Source organism: Apus apus, chromosome 2, assembly GCF_020740795.1.
Source record: "Apus apus isolate bApuApu2 chromosome 2, bApuApu2.pri.cur, whole genome shotgun sequence".
Taxonomy (NCBI): domain Eukaryota; kingdom Metazoa; phylum Chordata; class Aves; order Apodiformes; family Apodidae; genus Apus; species Apus apus.
In genome coordinates this window covers 54,625,113-54,636,371 of record NC_067283.1, presented here as the reverse complement: position 1 = coordinate 54,636,371, position 11,259 = coordinate 54,625,113, and the positions used below count along the sequence as shown (strand labels likewise).

At 43.6% G+C, this 11,259-nt stretch overlaps 1 protein-coding gene across 5 annotated transcripts in view; it reads left to right on the top strand.

Moving 5' to 3' along the window:
- The first annotated feature begins 544 nt into the window (after positions 1 to 544).
- The window catches only part of LOC127381854 (cytochrome c oxidase assembly factor 1 homolog), a 50,943-nt gene continuing 40,228 nt past the window's right edge, over positions 545 to 11,259 (top strand). For 4 of the 5 annotated variants that reach the window (XM_051612735.1, XM_051612734.1, XM_051612733.1 and 1 more), the window contains exon 1: positions 548 to 779. The gene's annotated coding sequence lies outside the window, so the exon portion shown is untranslated. Of the gene's footprint in view, positions 780 to 11,259 lie in introns of all 5 variants that reach the window. The other variant, XM_051612736.1, reaches the window with a different exon arrangement.

Below are 11,259 nucleotides of genomic sequence, written 5' to 3'. Positions count from 1 at the left end.
GTGCACACAACAGGTATCACAGCAGGCACAATACAGCAAGAAACAGCAGTGGAGCCAATGCTGACGTTATTGGTGCAATCATTGTTTAATTCCAGATGAATCAAAACTGTGAGCTGAGGCTTGGGATCCTATAATCTGGCAGCCCTCGCACACGCTTTACAAGTGCTACAGGCCTAAGGGCTGAGCTCAGTGCCAGCTCTTGGACAGCCTTCTTAAATAAACTCTGACAGGGACATCAGCTGACGTGCTACAATGGCAAGGGATACATTTTGCATGAAAATATAAGCTCAAGACAGCAGTAATTAAATTAAGTATGCACGTAGTTGCGTAGGATCAGATAATAGATGAAATCCATCGTTTTCTTTGGGGATTGCTCGAAAGACGATGAAAGAAACTGTGGGGTTGTTTTTGTTCATAAAGGTGTTTTTACGGTGGCCTGGGGCTCGGCTTGGAAAACTATTAATAAAGCAGCACAGGAAGGGGGAAGACTCCCGGAACAAAGAGGGAAGTTCAGGCGCTTTCGAGCGCCACCCGCGGCACAAAGAGACCGAGGGACCCCGCAGCCCTGCCCCGCGGCAGCGGCGAGAACCAACCCCCGCGCCTCACAGAGACCGAGGGACCCCGCAGCCCTGCCCCGCAGCAGGGGCAAGAACCAACCCCCGCGCCTCACCCCCCCGGCCTTCAACACGCAGCGCTGCCCCCACGCCCGCCCCGCCCCGCGCCGCTCCCGCAGGCCGCGGCCATGGCGGCCCCCGCCTGAGCCTGCCCGGCTGCCGACCGTGAGTGCGGGGCGCCCGGGGCGCGGCCGCGGGGGCTGCGGGGCGGGCGGGAAGGGGCTGCGGGGGTGGGTTTGCCGCGGGGGTGGAGGATGCCGCCCCACCGGCTCCAGGGAGGGAGCAGTGCCGGGGGAAGAGCGGGCACCGGCGGAGGCGGGGGGCGGTGCGGGGAGGGGAAGCAGCGCAGGCAGGCGCCTCGGAGCCGTCGGGGAAGGAGCGAGGGCAGCAATGAAGCCCAGGCCGTCTCGCAGCGCCATGACCCGGCCCGCCTTCGTGGGGAATCGCGCTTTCAGTAACGCCTCACCCGCTCTCAGGAGTGGGAGGGCAGGCGGATTTTACCCAGCGAGCTACAAGCGACACCCGAGAGGCAGAAAATCCGAAGCCGCTTGTAAAGACCTGCCGCTCTGAGGCTGGTTTCACCCGCTTACATACAGTTGCCAGAGATGGTGCCGCCCCAGGGAAGCACGGCCAGCTGCCAGCAGGTGGCTTTGAGCTGGAGGAGGCACAGGGTGGGCTGGGACGCAGAAACTACCTCAGCCCGAGGGACCTTGAAACCAGTGCACGCCCGCTTGTGCTGTGGGAAGCCCGTGGCAGAAGCACAGCTGGTAGAAACTTCCAAGGGAAAGGGGAAGCATAAAGCAACTAAGTTTTGCACGGTCACTCGTCCTGGTTGTAAGAAAACTTAAGAGCCAAATTTGCTTTGTCATTTGGGTACAACTTGAGAAGCAACCAAGTCGTCCTGACTGTGTTTAATATGATTTCTGACACCATGACCAAAACCAATGAATTTCTATGATTCTTTCTCCAAAACCTCGAAACTCTCCAGTTCCAAATGGCTCCTGTAATTAAAGCAAACGAATTTTCCCAGTCCTTTTTTATTGGCGAGCTTAGTTCCTCCTGCTTCCCAGTCCCACTTGGTTTGGACTCAAACAAATTACTTTTCTGGTGATTTACATGAACTCTTAAAGTGGGAGCGTGTAGCGAGGGGCGTGAGACTGGGCGGGATTGCTTCTTGTAGAGCCCGTGTTCGGTAAACGAAAGCGCCGAAACGAAACAAATAAAAAAAAAAAAAACGAGCTTTCCTCCCTTAGGCCAACCCCAAAGGCTGGAGTAATTGCAGGCTGTGACAGCAAGATGGCCCTCTACCACCGCCCAGTTCTACCTCCTGCTACACGTCTTGCACAGCTGGATCAGCTGGCTTTTTGAAAGTCGGTTTCCCAGTGCACGGCTTTCTGGACGCGGCAGACACGGCAGCCGCAGAGTCCTGCCGGTGGGAGGGAAAAGGGGCACGAGCAACTCATCGATTCACTTCAATGCAGCCTTCAGCTGCGCTTAGTCTTTGACTCTAAGCTTTGACTTGAATTTGAGCAGTAAGCTGATGTTTCGTATCATGCAGTAGGCAGTGTCAAGGGTTCTCCAGCTTGGCTGAGGGCGTGGTAGAGAAAGATGCATGCATGTTGACAGATAACAAAATAATGCCTTTCGGGTAGCTTAGTGCCTAGAGATCATTTTTTGTCTTGGTGAAATTTTGACAAGAATTGCTGACCTCACTGTCTCGACATAATGCTTTAAGGTGCTGCAACAGCCAAAATCTGACAAATTCCATTAAACGCAAAGTGCAAAGAGAAGTTGTCTTAAGCAAGTAATGTAGCAATTTTAAAGCTCTTGCGTTTATTCCTCTGAGGAAGAAGGGATTCTCATCAAGAGGGGGGTGAAGAGCTTAGCCAAACTTAATGTGTCATTTTTTTGTTAGATGAGCTTTGATTTAGACTACTGTAAATTGAATGAAAAAACATGGAGAATGGAGATAAGGAGCTTTGGGGATTAAAAGAAAAAAGTAAACTCCAAACCCTTCATGACTATCTTAACAGCTTTTTCTGAGTGGTACTTTGCTGTTGCAGTTCTGAATTAATGAAGTGTGCGTGGATTATTGCTGCACGTATTTTACTTCAAAGCTGGGTATTCCCCAGAAGTCAGAAGCTTTGCATATCTGTTAATACAGTACTTTCCAGGCGCCTTTTCTAAATACAAACTTCAGGCTTTTGACTCAGTGCCAGAGGAGCAAAATAACATCCTTACCTTTGCAGCTGTGACCACAAGATAAAATCGAGCAGGAGGAAGAGCTGATGCTGGGGATTGTTTTCACTACAGTTAAGGCACCTTAAGTGTTGCAGTTTACACAAAGAGATAGGCCCACACATGCCCTCCCTAACGAGGTGGCTGTTAGGACACTTGACCTTTCTTTTATACCTGCCACACAGGGAAAGGCTGCTTATCTGTTCAACAGCTCCATGTGAGCATTGTTACTGCACAGCAGTTTCTCTTATTTGCCTGTACTAGCTTATCTGGTCTGCAACACAGCTCTTAGAGCAGCTCCAAGGATGATTTGGTGGCAGCCCAACTTGTGGTTGATGAGAGAATTAGGAGAGGGCTCTAGGTACAGATCTGAAGGCCACATCAGTGCTAGCCTTTTATGCAAACACCTCACCTCTTGTCCAACTCCCAACTGTTAAGAGTGCCACAGAAATGGAATTGATGTCTGTGAACCCTTGAAATACTTGGATATGCAAACAAGCGGGAGAGAAAAAGAAAAACCCAGCTACATCCTGTTTTTTCCCATTTGTATATAATGCTGTTAGTGACTTGGTCTACAGTTCTGAGCTGTGATTTCGCAAACCTGAGGAGATTGCAGAAAAAAGCTGTACTGTTTTTTAGTTTCTGGAAGTAAGCAACAGTTACATGGCCATAAAGTGTACTTCTGAAAAGCTACCCAGTACACAAGAAAACACGCAGTTTTACTAACATGGTTTCCAGCTGTCATTTCAGCGTTGTTTTCTTACTGTTTACCCTGCTGTGAGCAACTTGAAAAGCATCACCGGCTACTTATACTGATACTTGCTTTTAAGCGTTTCAGGGATAATGAAGGTATTTGAGTCTCTTTAGTTAAGTGATAGAACACTTTTATCTGGTGGAGTGGCAGTGGTGGTGTTTGTTGTTTTTAACTGCACAGCAGTAATAACATTTAAACCCTCCTTTTCCCCCCAAGGCAGGGTAATTTTCTTTTCTTGGTATTTACATAATTTCATTAAATGTTTGCACAGCCTACCACCAGCTAAAATAATCCATGTTTCCAGAGCTGTCTCAGAGTATTCCACATATCCTCAATACAATTGGTGGGTTTTGCCCCTTCCCTGTCTTTCTCACCACTCTCTACACCAAATAAAAAGTAATTCCTCCTATTAATTTGATGACCACAATAAACATAGCAAGCCCAATTATCTATTACCTAAAAGTGGATTTTGCCATCATGCTATTAGACCTCTTATAGATCAAACTGGAGGCACGTGAACAAGGATTGTTTTTCATATCTGTGGCCATCTGCTGTGAAGATGACTTTGTAAGCTTCTGCCCATTAACTAACAAAGAGATAGGAATCTTCCACATCCCTGTGTGTCTTCTCCAGATGCAGATTAACTTCATTAATCACAGCAATCTCCCAGTCTGTCTGGCAGGTGTTGACTTTTGCTTTAGCAGCAGTGTAGATGCTCACTTTGATGATGGTAAATGAGTTAGAGGCAAGAGTGTGCTTTTGAAGCAGGTTGCCTGTATGTACTGCACTTCGACTTGAAGTTTGAAGGTGGACCACCAGAGGCTGCACCACGGGAAAATGCCTGCCAGCCTCCACAACTCAAAGGAGGGAAGGTCCATGAGAGCAGCCAGGAACTAGTCTGAACAAACTACACACAAAACCCACGTAGTGGGAACACAGCCCTCAGCATTATAGGCATATACCATTATAGATATTTTTATTTACTTAACCCTAGTGTAGATATAGCAAGCAGTAAATAGAAGAGATAGCAGTCTACCATTAAAGTAATAAGAAATTGATACATTGATCTCCCCCAGAAGGAAGACCCATAAGGAATGCTAACATCCATAGGGAATTTTGATCCAACAGAACTCTAACATAGTCCCAAAGACCTCAGACCAGTGCTTTTCTAGAGTTTACAGGAGTCTGGAAAGTAACTGGTTTTATGGTGTTGATGAACACCACAAATTGAAGGTGTAAACACCGGGTGGTACACCGAGACCTGGACTACTTGAAAAAACATGCTCTTCTGAACAATATTAATTTTAATGTAACATGAAAAAAAGTTCACCTGAGGCTGGGAAATGTATGTGGGGCACTTAGGAGGTAGGAGAAAATTAGAAACTCAGAATGCAAAGACTTTAGATACAAGGTGGCCAGACTGCCTACCAAGAGTTCACTTTGCCAGGTTGTAGGTAGAAGGAATACAAGTCTTGCCAGGGACTTAAAACAAGGAAAAGTATTGTCTTAAAAAGTCCTTCAGGTCCATCTCAATGCATACATCACTGAATAAGGGTCTTTGACTTACATACAGCATGACATACTCTGACCTTCTGTATAACTTTTTTCTGGCCCCTCCACAAAATCAGACCTTTCAAAACACATAGTAAGCATCTTTTCAGTGGCCTTCTCTGAAAGCAGCCTTGCCACATGGTAGACAGAGTAATTTTTCCTCTACGCTGCCTGCTTACATTGTATCCAGCTATAATAAAAGACAGACTCTAAAGAGACATTCGCTGTATTTGATGAGACTGGTTGTCCAGTAAGTATACTATTAATGAATATACAGAGGAAGGAGAGACAGCCTATATGTCTAAACAAGTGACACAGCACTGTTTTTAATTCAAATATCAGGCCTTTTAATTCATAGTCAATAAAAGCTTTAGGCCTGTGTTTTTTGCCTTGGTCCCTTACCATAATTTCTACTTGGGATCCTGAGAGCTGCAACATGATGTAGGTCATACACTAACTCATTTTGACTACTGAGTTCAGATGGAAAAATAATGTGCTTATGCCACTAGGACTGGAAAGCAAGTGTCAGCACTTAAAGCTACAGCACAAGCTGCTGTGAGAAGTTTACAGAAGTTCTCTATTAAAAAGAAAGCAGAGAGCTGCACTTGAATTATTAGAGCTTTGGCTATCAAAGCTTATTTCTGGCATCCAGGAACGTTTCCTTGGGCTTTACTGGATATGTGCATTTGTGGACACAGGCATACAAGCACTAAGAGATGAAAACTAGAAGCATACATACTTCAGAGCCTGCAGTATAATTAGGAAGATACAGCAAAAAATAACACAAGTGAAGAGGAAAAGTTGCTATGTGTAACTTTATCATCACATTCAGTTTAGGCAAAGCTGCTTTAGAAGTGCTGGTTTGCTGTAGTACAGCACTTCTACATGTACCATACTTAGAAAACCTACCTTAAGATACGGTTTACAATACATAGTACCTTTAAGATTCCCTGTGACACACAGAAGTATGTTAAGAGCTACTCAGTGGAAGCCATTGTACACCACTTAGAAAAAACTAGCAATGGCTTACCAAGAGCCCCATATACACCAAAAAACAGTTTTCAAGCCTTAAAAAAAATTAAATCAAAATTCATATCCTAGCACATTTTAACTTAGTCTCCTACCTAAAGTAGCTGTAGACTCCTGCTGGAAACTGACTCCTTAATACCTGAAGCTCCCAGATACCTTATCTCAATGTTTGATGTCTATCACCTGCTACTCTTTATAGCCTTTCTCCTTCCAGTCTCCCAGGTGCAAAGCTTCCAGCTGAAAAATGTCCTGTTTATCACTGCCTTACCCAGAAGGAGTAAGAATCATGTTTCTCCCAGTCTTTATCCTGCTAGGTATGGAGGACTAATTCTGAAAAAATAAGTTTCCTGAATTTATGTTAGTTCCTTTTTTTTGCCAGTCAGGAATTAATTACAAAATCCATAGGCTTCGAGTAAATGAATTAAACTCCAGGGGTGTGTATGGATTGCAACCACTGTTAAACACAGGGTGTTTTCCTCCTTTCTTCATCACAAAATCTACAGTGATCTCCACATTACTTCCATTTCATTGGAGTTTTGCCACCAACTTAAATAGGTAGCTCAGGTCCAAATTCATTAAGAGAATGGAAATATTTACTCTGAATGTGGGATGTAGTAGAAAGATGATTAGAAGCTGAGCAGTTGCTTTTACATGGTGAGCATGCCCTAGCTTGATGAGTTTATTTCCTGAATCTAAACTGTAAACAAGCAACCGTGCAAAGTCTCAAACCTGCATACAGGATGCTGGATTCATCTCTTGGAAATTATGACAAAACCTAACAATCTTCACCTCACTGAAGTTGGTGAAACATTTTACGTGTATTTGACTGGAGCCAGGATTTTGCTGTAGGCACAAGTTAATGCAGGAGGTAATGTACTCTGTATAGCATATTCCTCTGAAAACTGTTTTAGCTCCCCTCGTCCCTGGTTCTCCCTTTTCCTTAAGGATAACTGAGTTTTAAAACTCTTTCCTTAACGTTCTACGTCTCCATTCCCCTTTTTAAATGTAAAACTGAATAGGTATCCTTCTAGCACTCTGCCTGAGCAACACCATTGACATCACTTTTACACTGTATTAGTCATAATGCACACTGGTATGATGACTTCCTTCAGAATTTCAAAGCACTTAACAAATATTAATTAAGTATTGCGTCTCTGTGAGGTATGTAAGTAATTAATTTTATAAGCCAACACCATATAAAGAAGAGAGAAGGGTGCATTCTCACATTAATGAATAGCCTCTTACTCGTTTACAGTTATTTTCTTTATGGGTGTCTAGACCTGAAGTGAGTTCCTTATGCAGCTTTTGAAATGGACACAGTAACAGGAACGTTTGTGAAGCTGAACTGCAAGACACCTCTCATATTTTCATTATATGAAAGCATGTTTTCTCAAGTTCATTGTAAAATGGAGTTATGGTAAATGAAGTCAGTAGAGAAGGTGAAGGTGAAGTAGTTAAGACTTGAGCTCCAGCCGTGCCTTCAGTTCATCAGAAAAGCCATTCCTAAACTGTTGTCCTGCATTTGCTTTCCTACAGGTAGCAGAGAATTTTCTGGATGTTGCAGGCAACCTTTTCCCAGACACATTTTCTCTTTTCGCCTGGAAATAAGATTTAGGCAGATTTTGAGGACTTCGTAAATTTGTCTGGGCTTTCCTGATGTCTGGTAGCTGTAGGGAGCAGACACTTCTGAACTAGTTGCTGCATGCTTAGAATATGTGGACATTATTAGCTCAGTGAGCATGCACTGCAGTTACAGAACATGAAGCAGCCTGACAGGAGCAGCTGTGTGTCTGTGCTGTGGTGTCCGTCCATGCACAGTAAGTGCAGAACTCTTCAGAAACAGCGGCCTTGACGTAGACACACAAGGACTCTCTGCAGGCAGCCCCGTGCTTTCATGGGAGAGCTACGCAGTTATTTGCATATAGATTATAGATCCCCCTGGCTGCTGCAAGTGCAGTGTGCTGCAGCTGCTGCATATGCACATTCTTTTTTCTACCCGTAAAATCTTCTGCAGACATACGGGATTCCTGCCCTTCTAATATGTGTCCTTATATCCACACTCCTCCTGCACAATGATCAGAATCCATACACATTCCAATTCCAGTTCTTGCTTTAATTTCGCCTTCCCTTCTAATGGTAAGTCCTTGCACTAAGTGCTTCCTTGAAGACACCCTGAAACAATATAACAGTTCGCTACTGCCAGGAGGGAGAGGTGGCAGCCCCAGTCCTTTCCCCTCCCAGCAGTCCTTGCTCTTGGTCATCCTGCTGCTTACCTTGCACTGGTTCTGGCATGTGTTGGATCACTGGCTGTATTAGCCGCTTTGACCTATTAGCTTGGAAGAAAAACAGCAGAAATGTGGATAGTTTTCTCTGGCTAAAGAGGTACATCAGCTGACTAAATGACAGATATAAGGCAGGGGCTCAGAGGAGTACCCAAGCTGCTGCAAGAGGAGCTGGGAGGCTGGGAAAAAGACTGAGAGGCTTGACCTCACGTTTCTGGAACAGTGACTTGTTTCATCAGTTTAGCTGCCTGTGAAGCCATAGTTTTATTTACTTCTTGTGCAGAATAGAGGCCCTATTTTGCCTCTTTTTCTCTCCCCCTTGTCATTTGTAGCTGTGTCATCTGGGGAAATTTGGGCAGCTTCACATGTTTTGTCACACTGTCATGTAAGAATCATCATTTTGGAAGGGTTATTTATCAAGGATTTTCTATGTCATGGTCTTTCAGGCAGTTGCATATAGAAGTTGTTTAATATGCTTCTGTGTCCTCAAACCAGTTGGGTTATTTGTTTTTCCCCAGCTGTTCATATGTTGGAGGCTAAGAGCATTACTATGTTCAGAAAACTTGTTGCTTTTAAAACATGCTTGTTCTGATTCTAAGTTGTTCTTAAAAAAAACCCAAGAAACACTTTTAATCCCTTATCTTGCTCCCTTGAACTAGTTTCAAAATTGTACCAAAAGGTAAATACATCTCCCATATTGTGTGGAAACTGCTTTGAAATTGAACAGAAATCTGAGAAGCTTCTTTTGGCTGCCTGAGAGTGTCAAGCACATGATATTTTCCACCCAGCCCCCTAGAAAATTAATAAATTTTAAAAGTCATCCTTTTTTTCCCTACTGCATAACATTCAGCTAGATTTGAGCTGGAAGAGCAGAAAATCAAAACCTGATGAAATTCTGATTATTCCCTCGGTATTGTTTGAGAAATGATGGAAGACGTTAGCGCATTAATAAAGCAATTTAGGCATCCATCTGCCACAGTGGTGGAGCACAGAAGATCAAAAGAACATTCTCATCTGCTTGACACACACACCCAGTGTTTGTTCATTAATGGCATACATTTAGTGTAGGTTATAACTGTACACATTGTACAACAAAGCAGAGCCATGAAGTCCCCTGTCCGTAGGGAACAGAGGGGGTAGGGGAAAAAAATCTGGTTGGTTAAAGCATTCTCAGTGGCTCAGAACATCACTAACTCTGACATGGTTTGCTGTGAACTTTGAAAGGGTGGGAAGAATAACCGCACAGCACCGTCTTCATTTGGTTGTATTGTTTAGAATGAATCCCCCCCCACTGGTAAAATAAGTCCTGATAAAGGGCATTCTAGCATTCAGAAGTTGTGCACTCAAAGCGTACGCAGTGGGTGTGTGTTGAAGTATCAGTGCTCGGTAAAATATGCGCACAGTAGCAGTTTGGGACTGCCAATCTGTTTTAGTCACAGAAAGTGAAGATCTAAGTATATGTGTTTTAAACCAAACATGACCCATTTCAGGTTCTGAAGAAGAAAGAGGGTCCATCCTTTCCTGACCGAGGGAACTGACCTTGCGTTTATTCTTATACTCATTCTATACGGGTCTCTCTAAAGACCTAAATTTCAACTGGAAAGCAGAAGGCATTTGCTTATTGCTTTTGCATTTTCAGAAAATAAATTTCCTTACTTCCAGTTTAGGAAAATCCCAGTTGTAATGTGGTTAACTGGGCAGATTCCAGATCAAATTCATTCTTGGCATGGTGGCACTGACTTCGTGGCAGTGCACCAGAAACTAATCTGGCCCTTTCTCTCTCTGAAAGTGAAAGTGTGTTAGCCAGTTGTTTCAGAAGCACACAGAGTAATATATGCCTTTGGACTGTACACAGCTAATCCTCTATTTACTGACTGTAACCTGCTTAGCCTTACATGAAATGTATTCGCCATCTTTTTATGAGTCTGATCCAGAGTCTATTGAAACCAGTGGAAAGAGTCCCAAATTTTTTTCAGTAGTTTTGGAGCCAACTCTATGTGAACGGCTGGTTGAGCACTGAGTCTTCTAGCTGAAAGATGAGGAAAATAAGCAGCACCAAACCACACTGGACTCAGCGCTGTGTTAAAGATATAAATGAAAGTAATGTGAAACTTGTAAAACCAGACTGGACAAAACACACTGAAACATGCTGCAGGGAGCAGTCTAGTGCTAGCAAGGGAATAAGTTAGCTGTTTAATGAGTTCTTTTCCATAGCTTTTACTTTTCCACATATTCTGTAATGTAACAGTATTTTTTTTTACCTTCGGCAAATAGCTGCCAGACAGCAACACTGGAGTGAGAACATATGTAGTGTTTGCTTTTATCTTACATTACAAAAGAAGTATGAATTCCTTGTGTTATTCCAAGTATAAAATTACAGGTGTCAAATCATTTGGTGCTTTAAGTGCTGTGCCAGAAAAGTAATCCAGTAAAAATAGCTATACCCTGTCAAAGCTGAGAAGTTAGTATTGTTAGTACAATTCCTTACTTGCATAGTTCCAGCAGTGTAAGATGGCACAAAACAAGTGTAGGAAACCAGCAAGAAACTTGCCTGGAATCACCTAGACCACAAAATGACAGGAAGATGGAAACCAGATAAATCTAGGGATCTAAAGTGAGAATCTGCCTGGTCTGCTTTGCAGTTGGTTTGAATTGTATAAATGCTGTTAAACAAAAGTTGTTTTACATTTTAGGGGTTGGTTCTTATCCAGAGATCTCAAATAATTAAAGCAAAGGATGATTTGGTTCTGTGTAAGTATGTGGTCAACCCTATGTTCCAAAGAGCATATAA